The following is a 26651-nucleotide window of genomic DNA, read 5'->3' as shown; positions in this document are numbered from 1 at the left end:
TATGCGAGAGCTATGTCGGTTTGATCCCTGGTTGATCTGGGGTGATATTGACGGTTTCAGTGGCACTGCTGGCCCTGCTGCTGTGTCTGGCAACTGATGTCTCTCAATTTCTTTTTTTTTAATCCCTCTGGAAAAAAAATGGAACCAACTTAGCATTACGATAGCACTATGATACTATGGCTGAACTACGCTGATAACTGAAGCCTAACACAGCTGGTGTAGCTGGTGTAACTCCGGAGCCTTGGTCATTATCAGCTGTTATACAGCTGACCTAACTGAGTCTCTATTTGAATTTCCCCGCTTCCTGCTTCTTTTCATTCATACGTGCGGCTCTGAGGCTAGCTGACTCCTGGCTTACGACATATAAGCTACACAGCTCCCGATATCACAGATACCGACTCACCGTTTTTGGGTCTTGGCTCCCGGCTACCGGTTCCTGGCTTCAGCTCCACGGCTCCTAATCTACTGCTCCCGCTCCCTAGGACTTTGCAGCACCCTGCAGTTTGCCGCTTCTGGATCCGCTCTGCAGCTATATGGCTCCTGGCTTCTAAACTACCGTTCTTGTTCTCCGGGTTTCTGCCGCATGTCAATCTTGGATTCTGGCGCTCGCACTACTGCTCTACGGCTCCAAGGACCCTGATGTGTGGTTTCTGGCTCCGGGCTCATGCTGCTTAGCTGATGGCTCTCGGCTTCCTGCCTTTCAGCGATGAAACTTGAGGCTTACTACATCCAGATATCCAGATATTCAGTGTAGGGTGAGTTATCCTTTCATTTGAGGACAGACGTTTTTAAGTATAATGATAATATACAGATTGCAGTCCCCTGGATTTGGCTTAAGACCTTAGTGTCCAACTGTCGGCCTCAAGATTTTTATTACACAGCTCATTCCTTGATCCATCAATTTGACTTGGGCACTGCACCTCCTCTGCATTATTCGGATCTCTTATTAAGGCTCACAATAGACTCCTTGCTTTTGGATATCAGGTACATTTTTTTCTGATTATCTGTGTAATGCTCGTGATATATTATACCTTGCATATATACTGTATATAGGAAAATGCTGGATAACGATATGAGGAGAACCAGAAATTGAGGCTGAGATATTAGCTGGTTGCTATACATAAGTGGAAAAAGGAGAAAGGGGGAAAAAAAAAAAGAAAAGTGGAAAAAGTGGAAAAAGTATCATTGACTTTTGACCCTGACTCCTTTTTTTTCAGTTCCGGTTATACTATAATAGTGCACTGCTGTCCTATTACCTGTCTTATAAACATCATCTTGCTTCCTGAATATATTGACTGCATCCGAGTTTACTTCAAGTATCCTGTTTGTATGTGCTGTGTCTGCCTATGCTCTGCCAATGCTACTACCATACCACTCTTAAGAGTAATAGCATAATTTTGTCTTTTGAACTGAAGTATCAGTGAAAAAAAACTCACCTTAGTTATCATTATACCTATTAACTATTAATTTTACTTAAAAGCATGTTCAATAAAAGAACCGATCCTGGTCTTCAACAGTCTGACCAGGAGAACCTTGCGTTGGCAAACTTAATTGCACTACTTGATGAAAATGACTCTATGGAGTGTTCTGACTCCGAGGACCCCTCTTGCCAAACAGATTCTGATTATTCTTCTGAATCTGTTGAATATGCAGCTACCCTATCAACAACTTAGGGGGTTTCTACTATGCCAACTATAGCATCGGCTTTTGATCCACGTAAAAAAATAAAAAATAAATCCACACTTTATCCATCCCCAAGTGCCAATCAAAATACCTCTGCCTTTTTGAAGCTCGTTACGGCCGATATTGATAATATGAAATCCTTTCATAAGCCCCGGAGCAATCTGAATCATGATGAGCGTAAGGCGCTTGACACTCTGGCCCATGACCATGGCATTGTCATCAAACCATCTGACAAGGGTGGCAATGTCGTGGTCATGGACAACACTCAATACATAGAAATGTGTCAGGATCTACTCAAAAATAGGGAGTGGTAACGCCCTATTGGACAGTCCTCCCTAGATAAATTTACACACGAGTTTTACAACCTTGTGGATACAGCATATCACCACAATGTTATAACCAAAGACACTTGGGAATTTGTCAGAACCGACCACCCGAAAGAAGCCACTTTCTATGCATTGCCTAAACTGCATAAGAAACTAGACAAACCACCAGGCAGACCAATCATCTCCGGATGTGGCAATCTCACGGAAAATCTCAGTAGGGTGGTCGACAACCATCTGAAACCTCTTGTTGAATGCCAAACATCATACATACGCGACACCATACACTTTTTACAAGCTCTACGAGATATATATATCCCTGAGGGCACTCTCTTAGTCAGTATCGACGTGGAGTCCTTATACTGTAGCATACCACATAACCTAGGCCTCGCAATGGTGCGTCGCGCACTCTCTCAATTCAGTGACTCCAAACCAGAATACGATGAGTTCATTTTGAACTCTCTTGAATTCATTTTGTCTCACAATGTGTTTTGTTTCAATGGTTCCCACTACCTCCAGGTACAGGGTGTTGCGATGGGGACTTGCTGTGCCCCATCGTACGCCAATCTCTACCTGGGGGAGTGGGAACACTCCCTGATCACCAACGATTTGTTGTCTACCTACATGTGCCACATCTCTACGTGGCGCAGGTATATAGATGACGTTTTCCTTATATGGGAAGGCCCAGACAAACTTCTGCACGAATTCTTGGCTGCAATCAACTGTAATGAATTTAATCTAGCCTTTACTATGGTTTACAGTGATACTGAGATTACTTTTTTGGACGTGTCAGTCAAAAAACAACCTGACGGTAGTCTTTCAAGTCAATTGTACCGGAAGCCCACAGCGGGAAACTCCTTGCTACACGCAACCAGTTTCCATCCTAAACCCCTGTTGTCTTCTATACCTTACACACAATACCTCAGGACACGCAGAAACTGTTCTGATGACTCTACATTTAAAGTAGAGGCTGACAAACTAAGAACGAGACTACTTGAAAGAGGCTACTCTCGATCTTCCCTCAAAAAGGCCTACAAAAGAACATTAGCTTTGTCACGACATGACCTACTGGATACACCGACACAGTCTCCCATGGACAATACCATCAGAATCATTACCACATACACTACGCAACACCGAAGATTAAAACAAATTCTTAATAGATACTGGTACTTATTAAAAATGGACCCACTTCTATCGCCCTTTGTTCCAGATACACCAGCTGTAACTTACAGGAGGGCCCCATCTATTGGTGACCGACTAGTTAATAGTGAATACCGGTCACATAGGGGTGATATCTGCAAAACCCTGGGCACTTTTTCGTGTGGTGGATGTCCCTACTGCCAGTACATGGACAGGCGTAGGGACATTCACCTACCCAATGGACAGATATTTCACCCAAGACACTTCATTAACTGTAAAACCCCAGGGGTGGTTTACTTGCTCACATGTGAGTGTGGAGGATATTATATTGGAAAGACCATCAATCCCTTCTGGAAGAGAATATACCAACATATCTCAACCATCTCTAAACGTGACCCTGATGTTACTATTGGCCGATACATGGCCCAAGCACACCCCACCTCGATCCCTAAAGTTCATTTTCTGGGATTGGACCGCATCCACTTCAGTTCACGAGGTGGTGATTTTAATAAAAGCCTCCAATGTGAACTCAAGTGGATTCACAGTTTACGAGCCACTTTTCCACCAGGACTGAATGAGGCTTTTAACTTTAGACCCTTCCTCCCAGGTTTCTCGTCAGGGGTATGCGAACTCAACATGTAGGCCACCCTTTCGGTCTAGATTTCATTTTTTATTCTATATTTATTTTTTTATTTTTATTTCATTCCATTTTCCAACCATATATAATTTTACCCTTTGTTATATAGTGCTGATGTAACCCTTCTGATTGTTGATCCAAGTTTGATGATACATCACTACTGTCTCTTTGCTGTGCATTGCTAGGGAGTTGTGTTTTGTTTTGTTTTTCCTGCTCCCCTTCTCCCCTTACTGTACATTTGTATATATTTTTTATGTATGCATCATGCAGTTTTGTTTCCCTTGTTCCTTTCTCCTCCACAATGTATATTTGCTCCTTTTTCTTTTTTATTTATTTTCTATTATGTATGTATTACATGCAGGTGGATGGTTCGGGTTGCTGGCATTGGGTGATATTATTTATTCATGCTCTATATGTCTTTGATATTATCATTTTCTATACAGACACCTAACATTGATTGTATATGTTTGTCTTGTCCTTTTAGACACTTTTATTCTACTTTTGTATATCAATAAAGTTGGCACTGCTGTTGCCTTTTATGGTTAATACTTTCTTTACTCTGTTTCTGCCTATAAAATCCAAAGGGGTGTCCCCTATATGCACTTCGTTGCAGACAATTTCCTTTGAATACCTATTAACTCTATACACTCAGCATACAATAGAAATTCTAAAACAATCCTTATTCGGTGTGAGTAAACTTTTATAACCCTATAGGGGGGTATATGATTAGTTTTAACTATATACAGTGTACACCCTTTGGATTGTGAACCAAGAAATAGTGAGCCAGGGAGATCGACTGTGAGTGATTGAACCCAGCTGCTTGTAAAAATGACACGTAGAAACAAAAAGGATACAAGAGGTGAAGAACATGCTACAAATGATTGCTCTCTACAGAGCAGTATAGATAAAAAATCTCAAATCAACTCTCAAAATAAGCAACAAGATATAACATCCCGACTTGAAAAATTTGCCCATGTCTCTACTATGCCTAAAACCTAGCACAAACTGATACCTCAAATTTAACACAAGGTCCACAGGGTTCAACAATGAAAGGTCAGGTTAATGGAGTGGGAACAAAGGACACTGCGCTAACACTAAGGAATCAACCGATCGAGAAAGCAAGTAATACAGCTTCTGAGAGCAATTCAAATGATACATCAGTTACACCATCTAACGTGTCAAACACTCCAAATAGCCCAAATACAGAACAAGTAATTACTTTAACAGATATAATGAGAGCTATTAATACATGTAATAGCTCTGTGAACTCTCTATCTCATAATTTAGAAGGCATGAGGGAAGATATAAGTCTGTTTAGACAAGATATGCACACAATGAAAGAAAGACTATCGGGTGCAGAAGATAGAATAAGTACAATTGAAGACTCTTTACAAACAGTTATGAAATCTGAAAAAAAAAATGATGCAGCAATTATCCTTGTGTGACTCTCGTTTGGAGAATTTGGAGATTCGTCTTCGACAAAATAATATTAGGATAGTAGGTCTCCCTGAACGGGCAGAAGGGAACAATCCAGTAGAATTTATAGAAAGGTGGCTTAAGGATATTATGGGAGCAGAACATTTTTCCCCTTTTTTTTCTGTAGAACGAGCATATAGAGTGGCTGCAAGATCTCCACTCTCAGGAGAGCCACTACACTTTAAACTATAAGCATAGAGATATCATATTACAAAGAGCTAGACAACTAAAAGATATTCGGATGGACTGCTCAAAGATAAGCTTCTTTCCCGATTTTTCCTTGTCAAAAGAAGTTTATTGAGTATACAATGTTATAAAGATACATAAAGTAAGTTTACAAGGATCTATAAAGTAAGCTCATTGTTTTACAGTAGGGTTTATATAGGTAAATATCATGAAATTTCAAATATTAAACATTGGGTTCACGTAAACCTAAATTAAAGATATATATCATTTCCTTAGTTACTTTTGTAGGTATTTAAATGATTTATATCTACTATACATATTGTTTACAAGTAGAGTGTATATAGGTCAAATAAATTCTGATAATGAGCTTTAATCGTAAGGTGGAGAAAAGGAAAGAGAAAGAAGAAAAAGGGTTGAAAGGAAGAGGTATGGTCCACAAGGTTGTCCCGCTCGTCAGTTTATTATTCTTTTTAGTTCTCTTTGAAGCCTTAGAATGGGTGTCTCTGTAAGTCATTTAATCTGTTACCATGGCAACAGGACAGAGTCATTGAAGTTTGACAGGAACTGTTGTTTTATCCAAGGATGCCAAAGTTTTTCAAATTTTGGAATTTGATTTTGATCGATGGCTACCATCTTAGCATGGGACATTGTATTATTCATTCTGTGAATTGTTTCTGCTAGTACCAATGTAGGAGATTTCCATGCCTTGGCCACTGTTTGTTTTGCAGCCGTTATTAGTTGGATCATAAGTTTGAATTGAGAGAGTGTTAACCATTCCGGTTTTAGATTAAGTAAGGTTAAATATGGATCTGGTTGTATTATTTTTTAAAATATTTTAGATGCAATCACGAAGACTTCCTTCCAGAAGGTTTGGATTACTGGGCACGTCCACCATATGTGTAAATATGTGTCTATTTCTGGGCATCCTCGAAAACAAAGAGCTGAGGTATTAGGTGAATATTTTACCACTCTAGCGGGTACAAGGTACCAGCGAGTTAGGACTTTATAATTTGTCTCCAGTGCTAAAATGTTGGGTGAAGATGACTTTGATGTGAGCCATATGTTAGACCAGTCCGTGTCTTCTAAAGTTCGTCCCAGGTCCTCCTCCCACCTCTGAACGTAAGAGGGTCTATTAAGATTTGCTACTCCATATAATTGATTATAAAGTGATGAAATTGTACCTTTAGCAAATGGATCTTTTGTACAGATTGATTCAAAAATGGATAATTGGGATAATGGTGTATCCCCCTTTAGGAATGGTGTATAGAAATTTTTGATTTGGAGATATCTAAATATCTCAGCGTTTGGTAGATCATATTTTTCTCTAAGCGATGGGAATGAAAGGAATGATTTAGATGCTATGAAGTCATTTAGTGTCTGAATGCCTGATGTTGTCCAAGCTTTAAAAGAATTTGGGTAGATCCATGCCGGATAAAAGGCCGGATTTCTGATAAAAGAAAGGAGAGGGTTGTGTGGAGATTGTAACTGATATTTGGTTTTTAGTTTATCCCAGAGAGATAAGAAGTGTTTAGTTATGGGATTATGAATTTTAAAGCGGTCTTTAGGATCAAGCCATAATAAATTTGATATTAATAGAGGGTCATTTTCTGAAGCCTCTATAAATACCCATAATGAGATTTCCTGTTTTGCATGGTATTTGGACAGACTGGCCAAATGTGCTGCTCTGTAGTAGTTAGTAAAATTAGGGTATCCCAGGCCTCCTTTATTTTTGGGAAGATGTAGTGTGTGTGTATAGGTATACGTGGTTTAGAAGAGCCCCATATAAACGAAGTTGCTCTTTTTTGTATTATTCTCAAAAAATAGGAAGGAATTGGAATAGGGAGGACTCTGAATAGATAAAGCAATTTGGGTAGAATAGTCATTTTGATTGCATTAATCTTCCCTATCCAGGATAAAGGAAGTTGCGACCATTGTTTTATTAGATTTGTGATCTGTCTTAATACAGGAGGATAATTGGTTGAGAATAAGTCAGAATGAGATGCTGTTAAATGAATTCCAAGATATGGGATTGATTTTTCTGCCCATGTGAATAGGAGTGCAGCCCTAGCCGGGATCAATTCCATGTTTGTGAGTGAAATATTAAGCACTAGGCATTTCTTAGGATTAATCATAAGGCCGGATACGGCTGCAAATCCATCAAGAGCTGGTATTAAGTCAGGACCAGAGACCTGTGGTGATGATAGAAACAGTAATATATCGTCTGCAAATATACATAATATGTGTGTAATACCTCCTACTTCAATGCCAGTTATAGTTTGGTTTGTTCTGATGTATTGGGCCATGGGTTCGAGTATAAGGGCAAATAATAAGGGAGATAATGGGCAACCCTGTCGGGTACCTCTTTCGATATTAAAGGCTTCAGATTTGTATCCAGCATATTTTATATAGGCTTTGGGTTTATTATATAATGCTTTGATCCATGTTAAAAAGTGGGGTCCAAAACCCCATTTTTGTAATGAATATTGCATATATTGCCAGGAAACTGTGTCAAATGCCCTCTTAATATCGAGAGATAGAAAACATAAAGGGATTTTCCGTTTTTTAGCAATATGTGCCAATAACACTGCCCTGCGTATATTATCGCCTGCCTGTCTATTTGGCATGAAGCCTACTTGATCTCTATGTATTAATTTTCCTATTATGCTATTGAGGCGTTTTGCTATTATTTTTGCTAATAATTTAATATCGAGGTTTAACAGAGAGATAGGCCGATAATTCACACAGAAAGTATCATCAGAAAGGGGTTTTGGGATCATACAAACAATTGCCATTAGTGTTTCTTGCCGAAAAGAATGTCCATCTAGAAGTTTGTTAAAAGTTTCAGTGAGAATGGGAGAGAGTATTTCTGAGAATGTTTTATAGTATAAAGCCGAGTAGCCGTCTGGGCCTGGTCTTTTGTTAAGTTTTAGGTCTTTTATGGCGTTAGCAACTTCATCTATAGTTATAGGCTCATCCAAACTGCTTTTTTGATTCTGAGATAACTCAGGTAAGGTTATTTTTGAGAAGAAGGATTCAGCCTCTGTAGGATTAAATTCATTGTTTGTCTTGTATAAAGTTGCGAGATGTGAGTGAAATTTATGGACTATTTTAACTGGATTACAAGTGTAAACATTTTTTGATAATTTCAAACGTATTGGTTTGAAAGATTTTTTAGTTGAATTTAATGCCCGAGCCAAATATGTTTGTTTGTATTCATGTAGAAATTGTGTTTGGAGCGTTTGAGGGATTTATCAACTGACTCAGTGAGAAATAGATCGTATTCCAATCTAGATTTTTCCAGATGAGACTTTGTACTCTGGGATGGATTATCTTGAAATGATATGTAGGCTGCATTAAAATTGAGTTCTAGTTTTTTTGCTAGATTTTTGCCTTCCCGTTTAAATAGTGCCATTTGTCTTTGTATTGTACCACGCAAGACAGGCTTATGAGATTCCCACAGTGTTATTGGGGAGATGTCTGTTGTATTATTAATTGATATGTATTCCTTTAAAGCTTGTTCAATGGCCATCTGATGTAGTGGGTGTTTGAGCATTATGTCCGGTAAGTACCACGTTGGGTCATGCGCTTTTGGTATGGCTGAGGCTATAGTAGTGTATATTGCATTATGATCAGACCACGGAATCGGAATTATATCTGATGCAATAATTTCTGGTATCATTCCTATTGTTAGAAAAATATGATCTATTCTGGTGAAGGTTTGATGAGGGTGCGAGAAATAAGTTAATTTCTTTTTCATTGGGTTACTTTCTCTCCATGAATCTACCAGATTGTATTTGGAAAGAAGGTGAGAAAAAGGTAATCTAGAGGTTATTTTGGATGGTGTAAAAGGTGATTTATCTAGAAATGGGAGGAGGACCTGGTTCGAATCCCCACACATTATCACTGTTCCTATTTTGTGTGTATTAATCACTTGTAATATATGTGAGAGGAATGGTGTAGGTTGTTTGTTAGGAGCATAGTAGGAAATCACCGTGATTGCTGTATCCATTATATAACCCATGAGTATCAGGTATCTACCTTCTGGGTCTTTAATTTCTGATGATAAGGTGAATGGTGTGGATCGGTGAAATGCAATTAGAGTTCCCCTTTGCTTGGTACAGGCAGAAGCCGTGTAAATTTGTTGATAAAAAGGAGAAATATATTTTGGAGTAGAATCTTTGGTGAAGTGTGTTTCTTAGAGGCATACTATGTGAGCCTTCTTGTTATGGAAAGTACGGAAGGCTTTGGTCCTTTTTTGAGGGACATTTATTCCCTGAACATTCAGGGAAAGTATATTCAGTGGTGCCATGGCAATAGATCAAATAGTTTTGACTTACTTTTTGTTATGCAGAGCTGACTGCGCAGATCAACCTGTGTGGACTGAAGAGATGAATAGATAGAAAAGAAACCAGTGAATTCTGGAGTAAAGAGTAAACAAAAAAACATATGAGATTAGATGATACATTGTATAAATTATTTTTTGCAAGTAATCACAATTTACCCGTGAAAGAGAATAAATATCTCTCTCAGGGGAATAAGTGCCTTCGTCAAACTCCCACATAATATGGTTGGGAGAATGAGGAGGGCTAATGGGGGTACACGGATCTTCTGCTTACAGGAGAGAAGTGCTATGTCAAAAGACATCAAAATGATGTTTCATTAATTGGAGTGCAGAATATAGTTTTTGTTGAAATTATTTATTCCAGGGTGGTTGTATATGGTTAGTCTTGCCCTAGGCTAAATAATTCAGTTAGAAAGGTACTGTTAATAACTTTGGTATTGATGAAGATAGTTTGAATTATTTTGGGATTTTAACCCTTTTAGAGTAAACAATTACATATTTTATTCATATGTAACTGTTTAGATATGTTAACTCATAAAATTGAGGTTGTATTGCTTCAGATTAGAATAAACAAAAACATAGTTCTAGGAACTAGTTAGGTAATAATATATTTGTTTTAAGAAAAGAAAGAAAAAGCTTCCATTACTTCTGGATTATTGAACATATTTGTCCTAAAAAGTAATAAATCTATTGTTATTACCTGAAAATATATAACTGAACAAGAATTTCCTTATTTCACTTATATATTCTAAGGCTATATGAATCAGAAGTAATAAGAAATATAACTGGAATGTAACATGATCCCACACAGTGTGTGACTATCAGAATGCAGTTACATTCAGTTATAAATACAGGTTTTTTATAGAGAACCATCTCTTAGTATAATAAATGAAGAGATATCAGGAATTAGGATGTCAGTCCATTGAATCTTCTTGGTCCATGGATGATGTGGCATAACGGCCTCTTTTGTGAGAATGATGATTCCCATTTTGTTCTGAGATTTTCTGGGTGCTGCCTGAAGGTGAAGATGATGCCATTCTTCTGCGTGTGGGAGTGTTGCTGCTTGTGGGTTCTGTCAGATTTAATTTTAAAAGGGTTTGTTGTAGTTCATCTGCTGATCTGCTTCTGTAAATTGTACCTTGGTAGTTAAATCTGACTGAAAAGGGGAAGCCCCATTGATACATAATGTTGTGGTGTTGCAGTTCCATTAGTTGGGGTTTCATGGATCGTCTTTTAGTAATAGTAAGTTGGGATAGGTCAGCAAAAATTTGATAATTGTGTCCTTGAAAATTAAGTTCCTTTTTTTCTCTTGCAGCAATTAGTATTTGTTCTTTCGTTCTGTAATAATGAAATTTTGTGATTATAATTCTGTTATATTTTCTTGGGTTGTAATTTCAATTTCATCCATTTTTATTTCTAAGGCTGCGGTGCGGTTTCCCAGCTCTCTTATTTCTTTGGTTAGGCTTTTTGTTATTTGGTCTGAGGTTTGTTTTAAAGCCTTATGAAGCATCTTTTCAAATTGTAATAATATTACTGGGGATACTGAGGAGGCTTGTGGAGAAGTTTGTGAGAGGATTTGTTCTGTATCTGACTCAAATGGAGAGTCTTGCTGTGACATTTTCTGTCTGTGAGAGCGCCCTGATGCTGTATCTTGTGAGGTGACTGGAGCTGCTTCAGCTGCAGTGAGTGCCTGTGAGCTCTTTGTGAGGTGATTTTTATTTCTGCCACGGTTTCCTCCCAGTACCATATTTCCTGCCCAAACTTTCACAGTTTGTTCCCTGGGGCAAAAAGGTTCAAATGGATACCTTTTGAGCCTGCAGGCTCCGCTTTGTCCTTCTCTTCTCTCCTCAGCGGTGTGGAGCTCTAACAATGCATGTCTGCTCCGCTAGGCTCCGCCTCCTGCCCCTCCTTTCCCGATTTTTCAGTAAATGTACATCGACAAAGAATGGGATTCGTGGAGGTAAAGCGGCGACTGAGACAATTGGAACTATCCTATACTATGCTGTTCCCAGTTTGACCCCTCTACATCTCCGGAATCAGCGTCTCAATGGCTGGACGATTATATGCAATTAAAATAATTTCTTCAAGTAATTATCTAAAATGACATGGAGAGTTTCCCTTTTTTTTTTTTCCTTTTTCTATTCCCTTTTTTTTTTTTTTTTGGTCAGGATGGGCTCCACTTTTTGGGGCTTTTTGGATCATATAACCCATATGATTGTTTGTCAATTTTTTGGTGATTGTTATTGTCTTTTAAGTGTTTTGATGTATGTTTGTTTTTGCTTTACTTTTTTGTTTTTCTTTTGTTGTTCATGTGTTTGTCTTTTATGTGTCCTGGTCTTGGTTGTTTGTTTGTCTTTGTCCTACTTGCTTTTAATATGTTAGTCTGGTTACACTTTTCACTAAACCCCTGCATATCAACTCTATAGCAAGGCTCCTATTTCAGATCTTCTCTCTTCCCTCTCCTTAACCCTTCTCCTCCCTATCTTTGAGCTCCTGGGAATTAAGTGATGGATGGTACCAGTGGCGGCCCGTCCATAGGGGGCGCCTGGGCGCCGCCCCCCATCCAGGCAGTCAAAAAAAAAAAAAAAAGTTAAAAAAAAAAAAATTTAATAGTGGCCCTTTAAATAAAAAAAAATGACAAAAGAAGGTCCTTTTGTGCACTGTGGTCGGACGCCAGATACAGTGCGACGCCGGACACAGTGCACTAATGAGAAGTGCCACGTCTATGCAATCACGAGATTGCAGACGTGGCGCCGCATTTGCGGGCATTTAGCCCACCTTGCGGCGCTTCCCGAAGCGCCGAGTAGCTACTGCACGGCGATCGTAGTATATATTACTACGCCGGGCGGTTTGATTGACATCTCTGTTTGATGTCACTTCCTGTTTTCTCCGTCTCAATGCGCTCAAGAGAGAGAAGAAACAGGAAGTATGAGGACTGCAGACTGACTCTCCGGGCACTGGAATCTGGCTGGTGATCCCTCCATCCACACCAACAGCATGACAGAGGACACAGAGAATGATGAGGATGGCCGGCCGGGGAAGGTAAGAAGTTTTCAGTGACTGATCACCTAATGAGAATCCATCCCCATCCCATAATGACAGCAACAAAGCTTACAATCCGAGGTGTTATCTCTGGCCAGGAGTGGGTGTCTGCAGCATGATGTCCTACACATGACTACACATATGTTTGGGCTGCTTTATGTGTATGTCATGTTATGTGTATGTCATGTTATGTGGAGGACATGTTATGTGTATGTTATGTGTATGTTATGTTATGTGTATGTCATGTTATGTGTATGTTATGTGTATGTCGTGTTATGTGTATGTCAAGTTATGTGTATGTTATGCGTATGTCATGTTATGTGTATGTTATGTGTATGTCATGTTATGTGTATGTTATGTGTATGTCATGTTATGTGGAGGACATGTTATGTGTATGTGGAGGACATGTTATGTGTATGTGGAGGACATGTTATGTGTATGTCATGTGGAGGACATGTTATGTGTATGTTATGTGTATGTCATGTTATGTGGAGGACATGTTATGTGTATGTGGAGGACATGTTATGTGTATGTCATGTGGAGGACATGTTATGTGTATGTCATGTTATGTGTATGTCATGTTATGTGGAGGACATGTTATGTGTATGTCATGTTATGTGTATGTTATGTGTATGTTATGTGTATGTCATGTTATGTGTATGTTATGTGGAGGACATGTTATGTGTATGTCATGTTATGTGTATGTCATGTTATGTGTATGTCATGAGATGTGTATGTCATGTTATGTGTGTGTCATGTGATTTGTATGTCATGTTATGTGTATGTTATGTGTATGTCATGTTATGTGGAGGACATGTTATGTGTATGTCATGTTATGTGTATGTCATGTGGAGGACATGTTATGTGTATGTCATTCTATGTGTAGAAGAACATGCTATGTGTAGGACATGCTTTGTACAACACGTAATTCATGGCATGTACTACATAAGATGTTCTACACACGGCTGGTTGCTTTTTGTGCGACACAGGCTGCATGTAAGAAGCGACTCCGCTGGGGACACCTGATGGCATCTGGTGGCAGGCGACGTGGCTAGTGACATGCTCGGGGCTCCCACTGATTCTGCATTATGGTGAGTTGAATGATTTCATTTTATATTACAATGTAATAATAGTAATAATGCGCTTCAATCATCCTGACACCATAACAACCATGGTGCCGGGATGATTGAAGTGCTAACACCAGGTGTTTGGAGTATCTTTATCTGCTGATTGTTAAACTTTCTAGAATACACATATTTCTATTGTTGTGTAGGATCTGGGGCTGCCGTCCCTCCATCCCTCTCCCTCCATCCCTCTATCCCTCTCCCTCCATCCCTCGTTCCTCTCCCTCCATCCCTCATTCCTCTCAGACGCTAACTACACCACCTTAGAGCCACGCCCACTATTTTGCTGAAACCACGCCCATTTTCACCAAGTGGGAGGGGTCAAAAAGGAAGGATGGGGTCCAGCGCCCCCCCATCCTAAAACTTCACCAGCCGCCACTGGATGGTACTATAAAAAATATGAAGATAGTTTGTAAACTTTTGCTATCCTTTCTTTTCTCCAGCCTCCCCCCTTTTATATGCCTATGCCTTTTTCTCTTCTACTCTATGGCCAAGTGGTTATTGAAGTATAAATATAGTCTGCAATATGTTTATAATTGAAATTAAAATATATGATGTAATTGTTTTATGAACTCTCAGAAAGATGTAATAATATCATGGAATGTTAGAGGCTTGGGCACTGCATCAAAACGTCAGGCTATCTTCACTGCACTGACGAGATTTTCACCTTCTATTATTTGTCTTCAAGAAACCCATTTACTTCCTCATACGTTACATTACTTAAAGAAAAATCAGTTTAGAACTCAATTTCATTCAACATATACATCATACTCTAGAGGTGTATCCATTCTTATAGCCAACACATTTGATTTTCAATGTAGACAGGTCAGGAAGGATAGTAGGGGCTGATATATTTTTTTGGATTGTGTATTGGCTGGACAAAGATGTGTATTGGCAAATATTTATATTCCACCACCATATTCTCCTGAAATCTTGAAGGAATTTATCGTGTTTGTATCCGATAAACCAGATAGATTATGTATGATAACTGGTGATTTCAATAACTATATGGATCCATCAATGGATACATTTTCCTTATCGAAAAAACGTTATCCACGGGGAACTACGGCCTTTGCCAAATACATAGCGGAAATGGGACTACTTGACCTTTGGAGATTGCGAAATCCAACCAGTAGACAATTTTCATGTTTTTAAGTACATATAATATCTTATCTAGAATAGACTTAGCACTGGGGTCTGATTCCCTATTGCCGTATCTTAGTGAAATTAAATATGAGGCCAGAGGTATATCCGACCATTCACCTTTGATATTATCCTTTTTATTTAGGATTAATGTGGGGAATAGATTGTGGAAGGTGAATCCTTACTGGATTTCACTTTTTCCTCCAGATGAAATTAAATTAGAACTTACTACATTTCAGTAGATGAATAAATCTACTGTATTGCCCTTAATATACTGGGTCACACAGAAAGCTTACCTTGGAGGCCTTCTTATTTCACAAATCTCAAAAAAAGAGAAACAATCTAGAGCTTGGGAAAAAAATCTTGCTGATAGTATGTTACAAGCTGAAGCATTATATATAACTAATCCTAGTAAAAGTACTCATACACAATGGATAAATAGTCAAGAATAATATGCACAAGTAGCCATAAAAAAAGCTGAGAATATAAGTATTTTTTACAGCAACCTTACTTTGAGGAGGGAGAAGGAACAGGATGTATATTGGCCTCTATGATAAAGGTACAGCGACCAACATCCCTTATTACGGAAATTCATACTTCTGAATTTGGGAAGACCAATAATACCATAGAGATCCTAGATGTGTTCCAGACTTTCTATCAGAAGCTATATACAAGTAGGACAAGAGATCATGAGGAGGATATGGAAAAGTTCTTTGAGTCCATTGTTCTGCCAAGGTTGACAGATGATGATAGGGAGATACTGGAGGAACCAATAACACTAGATGAATTGAGGGTTGCAGCGACCAATTCAGCCAATAATGAATCTCCTGGGACAAATGGCCTTCCAGGAGAAATTTACAAAACATATGGAGAGGTATTACTGCCTGATCTTCTAATGGTTTTTAATCATGCCTTGAGATGGGATCCTTACCCCCTCAATGAAAGAGGCTGTGATTATTTCTATTCTGAAACCAGGTAAAGATCAAACAACAAAGCCAGATGCATACCGCCCTACCTCCCTGTTAACATCGGAGGTGGCAACTAGACTTTCAAAGTATATTGATAAATTAATACACCATGACCAATCAGGCTTTATCCCAAATAGATCAGTAGCCAATAATATTAGACATCAATTTTTAAACCTACAGGTACCCATAGATAATATTGGAAATAGAGCTATCATGTTGTTGGACGCCTCCAAGGCATTTGATAGTATCGAGTGGAATTATCTATGGGCTTCCCTAAAAAATTTTGGAATAGGACCAAAATTCATTAAGTGGATATTATTGTTATATAACTCCCCGAGTGCAAGAGTACAGATTAATGGTTCAACTTCATTACCTTTTTTTTTGAAGAGAGGAACAAGACAGGGTTGTCTCCTGTCTCCTCTCCTTTTTGCACTGGCTGTGGAACCCCTGGCGGAGGCTATTCGGGAAAATCTAGACATTGTGGGATTCCAGAGAGGTGTGGGCGAAGAAAAAATAGCACTCTTTGCCAATGCCAAATTTGGAAGAGGCACACAGTGTGTCAACATGTGCTATCTGCCATCACGGGAGATCAATGGACGCGTTTTGGGGGTGCAACCCCTTCCTCAATAATAAAGTAGCTGCGAGGAAGGGGTTGCACCCCCAAAACACGTCCCTTGATCCCCCGTGATGGCAGCTAGCACATGTTGACATTCGGAAATTTGTGTGCTTCTTCTAAATTTGGCTTTTCCTGGGGTGACTTCACCCCATCTGAACGCAATATCAAACATAGTTTGTAAATACTCATGTCTGATACTGCCTTCAAGTTCTACCAAATGTGAACTTTGTAAGTTCTAAAATTGTGTATTTCTTGTTGGTTTTACACATGCCTGTTTTATCTTAAATGGACATTTCTACTTTTTCTAATGTGAGCCCAAAAATTGTTAAACAACAAACATGTTGGTTTGTTTTAAAAACCTTTTGGAAATGCACATGTGATTGTGCTGTTATTAAAAAGATTCTTAATCAAGATTGTGTGGATTATTGTCTCAACGCTCCAACACTTTTGTGGTGCTCTAATTGGTGTTTTCTGTGACAATGGGGGTTATTTCCAAAGGGAAAACACACTTTGCACTACAAGTGCAGTTTCAGTGCAGTTTCAAGTGCACTTGTAGTGCAAAGTGCCTTTACCTTTTGTAAATAACACCCCACAGTGCTTTGTAATGTTACACAATCACGCCATTTTCAGGACTCACCACATTTCTGTCAGGGTCAGCTAAAAAAAACACAAGCAGTAAATGTCACCAAAGATTTGAGTTCTTTTTTTTTATTTTAAAAAGGTTTTACACATTGTCTGGCATATTGATAGCCCCCCTACCTGCAAAGAATTCAAGGTATCTGTCAGGGACGTGCCGGTGCCCATCAGGTGAATATGCGTGCGCACATGCGCACGCGGGGTCTGTCCAGGGCGTTACAGCTGAATTTCCCCACTGGAGGGAGCTGGCGCGCTCCGGCACGTGCTCCCGTGCAAGGGCGCTGTTTGGCGCCAAGGGCTCTTTAAAAGGATGTCAGTTGCACCCATGTGGTGCTGTTCGTCTGCAGCTCTGCACCTGTGTTCCTGAATCTGCCTGCTGTTGTTATCCCTGTTATTGACTCGGCTACGTCTGACCTTCCTGCTATCTCCAAACCGACCCGGCTTGCCTGACTCTGCTACTTCTTGTGACCCGTTGCCAAACACCTGCCTGTCTGCCTGACTATTCTGTGATCATCCATTTGCCTATACCTGCCTGATCTCCTGCCAAATGGACTGTCTGACTCTGCTTTTGCCTGCGTCCTGTGTCGCTGCATTCCAGCCTTCTCATCCAGCTCTAGGTTCTGCTGCTGCCACACCTCCTACCTGCCTGCCTGCTGATCCGCTTCAGCCTGCCAGCATCTGCAGCTCAGCCATTCCAGAAGGACTTCTACTCAGCTCCTGTGCCGGCCTCTGCAAGAACCTTCACCAGGCGCTCCTACCCACTCCAGTGGCTCCTGAACCAGTGCTGTAAGAGAGGTCTTCTTCTACCAGTCAGGCTCAACTACCAGGTACTTAACAGTACGAACAGCCATGACTGAGCCTGCAGCAGAGACCTCCCCCATTAAGGAGATCTGCACGCACTTAGCGGCACTCACCCAGGCCGTGAAGACTTTGCAAGATAGCTATACCAGACTGGAGGGACAAGTTCTGAGCCTCACTGGTCCTGGAAGTGTGGCTTCTGCCTCAGCAACTGCCCCAACACAGACTGTCTCATCTCCCTCTGTGGTAATGCTTCCACCTGAACCAAGGGTCCCCATCCCAGAAAGGTTTTCTGGGGACCGATCCAAGTTCCGGGCCTTCCGCAGCGCATGTCAGCTTTATTTTGCCCTGCAGCCATGAACTTTTTCTCTAGAGGCTACTAAAGTGGGATTTGTTATATCCCTCCTACAAGGAGAACCCCAGACTTGGGCTCACCGCTTGCTTGAAACTGACTCTGTACAAACCCAGTCCTTGCCTTCCTTCTTCAAAGCCATGGCCCAGCTGTACGAGGATCCTCAGTGGACTGCCACAGCTGAGTCAGCTCTGTTCGCTCGCTCCAGCAAGTCCGCAGACCGGCCGAGGACTATGTCATGGACTTCAGACGCTGGAGCGCGGACACTCAATGGAACACTGCAGCCTTACGCCACCAATTCCGCATGGGTTTGTCCGAGGGCCTGAAGGATGAGCTTGCTCAGGTTGGTATGCCTGATACCCTTGAGGAGCTTATCGCTCTAACAATCCAGATTGACCGACGCCTCCGTGAACGCCGGTCTGAACATTCTTTCCAGCAAACACACCCAGTGTGGATGACCGCAAGAGTTCCATCTCCTGCTTCCCGTTACTCACCTCCCTCCTGCTCAAACCCGACCACTTCAACACCTGATGTTCCTGAACCTATGCAGCTAGGATTAATGCGTTCTACTCTGTCTCCAGAAGAACGGGCACACCGACGCCAGCTAAATCTTTGCCTTTACTGTGGTGGAGCAGGCCACTATGTGAACAACTGCCCGGCCAAGACCCGTAAGTGTTTCCCTTCTACTCCGGCCAGTTTATCTGCTTTGACCGCCAATGCAACTCAACTTGCTCTCCCTCTCTCGTTACAGCTCCAGGGAAGGACAATACAAGTCAACGCCATTATTGACTCCGGGGCATGCAGCTGCTTTGTTGACTCTGTTTTTGCCACTCAACAAAATCTTCCCCTGAAAAACAAGACACATAAACTTTCAGTTTTCCTGGCCGATGGGTCCCACATAAAATCTGGACAAGTCTCTCAAGAGACCCTTCCTCTGCCTGTCATCAGTTTATCTCAGCATAAAGAAATTCTAACCTTGGATGTTATCTCTTCTCCGCTGTTCCCGATCATTTTGGGCATGCCCTGGCTCCAGGCCCATAACTCCCACGTCAATTGGACCACTGGTGAAGTCAAGTTTTTGTCATCCTACTGTCAAAGACATTGCTTACATGAACCCTCCAGATCTTCTCCCACCTTACTATGTATGGACATTGATCAGGATCTACTTCAAAACATACCGGAGGCCTACCGGGAGTTTGTGGATGTGTTCAGTAAGAAGGGAGCAGACTCCCTGCCACCCCATCGCCCTTATGACTGCCCAATTGAGCTGCTCCCTGGGGCTGAGATTCCTTTCGGGCGCATCTTCCCGTTATCTGAAAAAGAGCAAGAAGCACTTAAGTTGTACATCAACGAGAATCTCGAAAAAGGATTTATTCGACCTTCTACCTCCCCAGCTGGTGACAGAATATTTTTCGTCTCTAAAAAAGATCAGACTCTTCGTCCGTGTGTGGACTATCGGGAACTAAACAAAGTCACAGTTAAGAACCGCTACCCGTTGCCCCTGATACCTGAACTGTTCCAGAAGTTGAGATCTGCCACCATCTTTACCAAACTGGATTTAAGAGGAGCCTACAATCTGGTCCGCATCCGGACCGGGGATGAATAGAAGACGGCGTTCCGGACCCATTTTGGGCACTATGAGTATTTAGTCATGCCCTTTGGCTTATGTAATGCTCCTGCCACATTCCAACATCTGATCAATGATGTATTCAGAGACTTCCTGGACATCTTTGTAATCGTTTATCTGGATGATATTTTGATTTTCTCTAAGTCACTTAGTCAACACCGGGAACATGTTCGCAGAGTCTTGGGTCGTCTTCGCCTGCACGGACTGTATGCTAAAGCAGAGAAATGCGAATTTGAGCAGAAGGATATTCAGTTTTTGGGGTTAGTGATCTTCCCAACTGGTATCAAAATGGATCCTCAGAAGGTGTCCGCCGTGCTAGATTGGCCAGTTCCCCTGGACAAGAAGGGCGTGCTGCGCTTCATAGGGTTCGCAAACTTCTACAGAAAATTCATCAAGGGGTTTTCCGCCATCATCTCACCTATCATGCAACTAACCAAACAGAACTGTCGCTTTCACTGGAGCCCGGAGGCTCAGGACGCCTTTGAAAGACTGAAAAAGTGCTTCACTTCAGCTCCGATTCTCAGTCATCCTGACCCATCCTTACCTTTTATCCTGGAGGTTGATGCTTCTGAAGTGGCCGTGGGAGCAGTCATCTCTCAACGGCAGGGCAATAAGGATCTTATGCATCCTGTGGGATTCTTCTCTCGAAAACTCTCACCGGCTGAACGGAACTATGACGTGGGTGATCAGGAACTACTCGCTATCAAGACAGCCTTGGAGGAGTGAAGGTATCTGTTAGAGGGCGCAGTCCATCCGGGATTAATATATACTGATCACAAAAATTTAGAATATTTAAGATCTGCCAAACGATTGAAACCTCGACAAGCCCGTTGGGCTTTATTCTTTACACGTTTTTGTTTCCATATCACATACCGGCCAGGAACTAAGAATATTAAACCAGACGCGCTATCGCGCATGTTCGATAACCTTAAAGACTTATCTGTACCTGATACCATTCTGCCTGCAAACAACTTTTTACTTCTTCAGATGGATCTTCTGTCCCTGATCAGAGAGGCATCCCCAGAACCTTCAAGCCTCCAGGGATTCACCTTAACACCTCAAGATGGATTATTGTGGAGAGGAAGCCAAATATTTGTTCCAGAGAGTGTTCGAGTCAAGGTGCTGACTCTACTTCACGACCATCCACTTGCAGGACACTTTGGGGTCCGTAAAACTCTTGAACTAGTGCAACACACGTTCTGGTGGCCTAATCTGAAGGAGTTTTGCAGGAAGTATGTCAGCTCTTGCCCTGTCTGTGTCCAGAATAAGACCACAAGGAACCCAGCCTGGGGACTGTTGAGACCCTTGCCAGTACCAGACAGACCCTGGAGGATGATAGCAATGGACTTCATAGTTGAACTACCATGCTCAGAAGGGTATTCAGTGATCTTTGTGGTCGTCGATCGCCTGTCCAAGATGGCCCATTTTGTACCCTTAAAGGGAACACCTTCTGCTGTGGAGACAGCCCGTGTATTTATCAAGGAAATTGTCAGGCTGCACGGAGTTCCTGCAAATATAGTGTCTGAGAGGGGGGTGCTGTTCACTTCATGCTTCTGGAAGGCCCTGTGTGAGATCCTGAAGATTGAACTAGCCCTGTCCTCAGCATACCATCCCCAAACTAACGGGCAAACGGAAAGGACAAATCAGACTTTGGAGCAATACATTAGGTGTTTCACGTCTCTTGTACAAGATGTGTGGGTGTCCCTGTTGCCCCTAGCGGAATTCGCTTATAACAATGCTAGCCACTCTGCCACCGGTCAGTCCCCCTTCTTTGCCAATTAGGTTTTCATTTATCCTTTTTACCTGATTTTCTTCCAGAATCCTCAGTTCCAGCGGTCCAGGACACATTGCAGTTTCTCAGCCACAATAATCAGATACTACAGGAAGCGGTATCCAAGGCACAAGCAGACAGTAAGAGGACCTTCGATCAGAAAAGAAGAGGGGATCTAAACCTTCAGTTGGGCGATAAGGTATGGCTGTCTACCAATAACATTAAATTGACTTGTCCTTCCAAGAAGTTTGCTCCTAAGTTTATTGGCCCTTTTCCAGTGAAAAGGAGGATTAATGAAGTGTCTTATGAACTATGTCTACCTGATTCACTTAAAAGTCACCCTGTATTTCATGTGTCGCTGTTGAAACCTGCCGTGACTGATCCTTTTCCTGATAGGGGTACCAGGGTCCCCGAACCTGTCCTGGTGGACGGAAATGAGGAGTATGAGGTGGAGGCCATCCTCAATTGCAGGAAAAGACTGGGGCAAGTACAATTTTTGATAAAATGGAAGGGGTATGGTCCAGAGAATAATTCATGGGAACCTGACAGCAATATCCATGCTAAACATTTAATACATGCTTATTTTTCTGCCCACCCTGAAAAAAAGAGTTACCTGGGCATCCGGAGGCTGCCCATTGGGAGGGGGCAATGTCAGGGAGGTGCGGTGCCCGTCAGGCGAATATGCGTGCGCCCGTGCGCACGTGGGGTCTGTCCAGGCCGTTACAGTTGAATTTCCCCACTGGAGGGTGCTGGTGCGCTCCCGCATGTGCCCACGCGTCCGCGCGCACGCATGCGTGCACGCGCCCGTGCGCACGCATGCGTGCACGCGCCCGTGCGCACTAGCACTGTTTGGCGCCAAGGGCTCTTTAAAAGGATGTCAGTTGCACCCAAGTGGTGCTGTTCGTCTGCAGCTCTGCACCTGTGTTCCTGAATCTGCCTGCTGTTGTTATCCCTGTTATTGACTCGGCTACGTCTGACCTTCCTGCTATCTCCAATCCGACCCGGCTTGCCTAACTCTGCTACTTCTTGTGACCCGTTGCCAAACACCTGCCTGCCTGCCTGACTATTCTGTGATCATCCATTTGCCTATACCTGCCTGATCTCCTGCCAAACGGACTGGCTGACTCTGCTTTGCCTGTGTCCTGTGTCACTGCCTTCCAGCCTTCTCATCCAGCTCTAGGTTCTGCTGCTGCTACACCTCCTACCTGCCTGCCTGCTGATCCGCTTCAGCCTGCCAGTATCTGCAGCTCAGCCATTACGGAAGGACTTCTACTCAGCTCCTGTGCCGGCCTCTGCAAGAACCTTCACCAGGCGCTCCTACCCACTGTGCTCAAGAGACCACTGTTCCCACTCCAGTGGCTCCTGAACCAGCGCTGTAAGAGAGGTCTTCTTCTACCAGTCAGGCTCCACTACCAGGTACTTAACAGTATCTTAGCCGGACATCATGGACACTCAGGGGGGCAAGCCAGGACGGCCACTTTCAAGCGCCGTCAGGGTTGATTCATGTTGCCCAACTGAGCCAGCATAGTTGGCAGAATGTTGCCGTAAAAAGTTGTGTAGAACACAGCACGCCAGGATGATGTGATTCAGTTTGTACTCCGCCATATGTATGGTTGTAAGAAATAGGCGGAACCGGCTGGCCATGATTCCAAACATGTTCTCCTCCACTCTTCTGGCTCTGGCCAGCCAGTAATTAAAAACCCTCTGGTCCGGGGTAAGGGTCCTCATAGGGAATGGCCGCAGAAGATGGTCCCCCAGCGCAAAAGCTTCATCCGCAACGAAGACGAATGGGAGTCCTTCCACATTGTCTTCTGGAGGTGGCAAGCCCAAGCTGCCATTCTGGAGACAACTGTAGAACTCCGTCTGGGCGATGACTCCACCATTGGACATCCGGCCATTCTTCCCCACGTCCACATACATAAATTCATAAGTAGCCGACACCACCGCCAACATCACAATACTATTGAACCCCTTATAATTACAATAGTATGACCCCGAGTTGGGTGGTGGTATGATGTGGACGTGTTTCTCATCAATTGCCCCTCTGCAGTTAGGAAAGTCCCACCACTGGGCAAAGTGGGAGGCCACAGTCTGCCATTCCTGTGGCGTGGAAGGAAACTGTGGAGTCAAAACCAAAAAAAAAAATTAGTCTTTGTGCACATAAACAGGGAAAGAAGATTAGACACAAACATTGTTGGCCAACATCAAGATAACATTTATTAGAGGAAATTTTTAAAAAACAAAGTATAAGGTCCAACTATCAGATCCCCCCCCCTCCTGGGCCATTTCTAACATTATAGGGGGGGACTCTGGGACAGGTAACCCTCTCCACTTTATTGAGAGATGAATGCCTAAATAATGGGTCTTACTTTGGCCAGCCCCTCCTTAGTTACACTATTGGCAGCCCACTGGACAGGTAAGAAGTGTCATAATACAAAGATATAAATACACACTGTACACTTTTTAGCACATATGGACATTCATTCTGCTATTAGCTAGCAAGATAATAATAGTATACAAAGACTTGAAACAGTACCATTTGAAAGTATTCAGGCAGGCCCTTGCACTATGCTTTGGGGAATTCATCCATAAATCTGACCACTAAAGAGATGGGTATAGTGTGTATGGGTTTGGCAAAGTCAGCAGGTAAGGAACGAACAAGAACACAATGACAAGTCAATGGTACATGCTGCCCGCACTGAAGAGCAGATACAAACCCACAAGCACAAACTGAACAGCAGAAAATGATCTGAAAACCACGAGTCTGAAAAAGCGCGAATCGTCACTCACCAAACTTTTACTAACACGAGATTAGAAAAAGGAGCCCAAAGGGTGCCGCGCTTAGTTCTGAACTGGCCTTTTCTAGTCTCGTCGTACGTGGTGTACGTCACCGTGTTCTTGGCGATCGGAAATTCCGAAAACTTTGTGCGACCGTGTGTACGCAAAACAAGTTTGAGCCAACATCCGTCGGAAAAAATCCATGGATTTTGTTGTCGGAATGTCCGATCAATGTCCGATCGTGTGTACGGGGCATAAGAGTTTTTTAGTTGGCGAAAAGATCTGATAGATCTCAATGAAGATGAATGGACTCGTGCCATGGAGATCCTTCCTGAGTTATCTATTACACCATCTCAGCAATTGACTCAGCTTTTCATTTTACACAGAACCCACTATAAATAGAAAAAAATGAATCCGCGCAATGGGGGTAGGTAAAAAAGTGGTTCAGAACTGCTGCCTCCACAAATGCAATCACCACTGAAGTGGAAAAAACTTAACTGAGAAGAAATTAGGTGTGGGTGCGGCGCTGTTCTGGTTTTATGGCAAAGTGTTATGACACTGTGATAACATATTAAAGTCACCTCTGATAGGTGAGTGAAAGTATGAAAATGTTGGTTGATAAAAATTCTTGAAAAATGTGCACTTCAAATCAATGTACGGTATGAATACATGGGCATATTTTGATATAACAGCACCACATGGTAAACATTCCCCTTAAAATCCATAGCAGACCTGAAGGGCCTGGTATGGATTTTAGGGGGACCCCCACGCATTTTTTTTTAAATTTTAGTTCGGGGTTTCCCTTAATATTCATACCAGATCCAAAGGGCCTGGTAATGGACTGGGGGGGGGGGGGGGGACCATGCTCTTTTTTTCAGTTTTAGCTATATTGCCGAGACCCGACAATTCATTACAGCCGCGATCGGTTTTAAATGACAATTTTTGCTTTAGAAATGTCATTTTGCTGTGGTACTGTTCAAAACACTGGAAAATGCGCCACTTTGCAGGCATACTACAGACGCCATCGCATGTATTTGCCTGAGCGGACGGGCGTTCGCATAGGCGGCCAGCTACTTTGCTGTTTTTATTATTCATTGCTGTAAGTTTCTTTCAAAATATTTTATTGACTTTCCAATAATATAAAACAATAAAAGAAAAAGATAAAGTAAAGCAAAATATTACAATACAATCCCCTGTGGTGGGTACACGATAAGCCAAAAACATAAAGTATGGAGCAGGCAAATGTCTAACACATTGACAGGTACCTATGAAGCCACTATAACCCTTCCAAATATGTATTAACTATCCGGCCAGGACAAAAATAGGAGGGGGCAAGGAGAGGTTCCGCCAGCACCCCAAAAGGGATCATGCTGTGCCCGGCAGAATCTCAACGAGCCTCCAGTTTCAAATCTTCGCCAGACAGGCCTGGGATCCAGGATAAACATTAAGGATGCTATGACCTGATTTGCTAGCCCCAAAGGGAGGGACCTCCCAATGTAGAACTAATTGCAATGAAGTCAGGGGATCTCTCCGTGTACCTTAGAGGGTTCAGCAGAAGGGGGGAGTAAAGAGGGGAGAGGAGAGGAGAAGAGAGGGGGTGGAGAAGAGAGGGAATGGGTAGAGAGCCTATCAACGGGAGAGGACCACGTGTCCCCCACTGAACCGAAGAACTTTATGGTTGAACTCCTGGTATAAGGGAAATGCCCATATACTGGGCCCAATGTTCCCAGGTAGCTTCAAATTGCGTTTTGGTGTTTTGGAGAATGCTGGAGAGTTTCTCTTGGGACATAATCCAAGATATTTTAGGTGTAGCAGCCTTCAAGGAAACCTTGGGTTGTTTCCAAGCTTTGGCAATGGTGAGCTTGGCACCAAGGAGGATGAAATGTATTAATTTGTGCGTCTGTTTTGTTGTTTTGGGTAAATTTGCATTAAGGAGGGCTATGGCTGGGGTTTTCGGGATCTGAGCTTTCGTAACTTTTCAAATCAGGGAGAAAATCTTGCTCCAG

The sequence above is a fragment of the Aquarana catesbeiana genome, linkage group LG09 (assembly GCF_042186555.1).
Source record: "Aquarana catesbeiana isolate 2022-GZ linkage group LG09, ASM4218655v1, whole genome shotgun sequence".
In the NCBI taxonomy this organism is placed as follows: Eukaryota; Metazoa; Chordata; class Amphibia; order Anura; family Ranidae; genus Aquarana; species Aquarana catesbeiana.
This window is presented reverse-complemented; position numbering follows the sequence as displayed.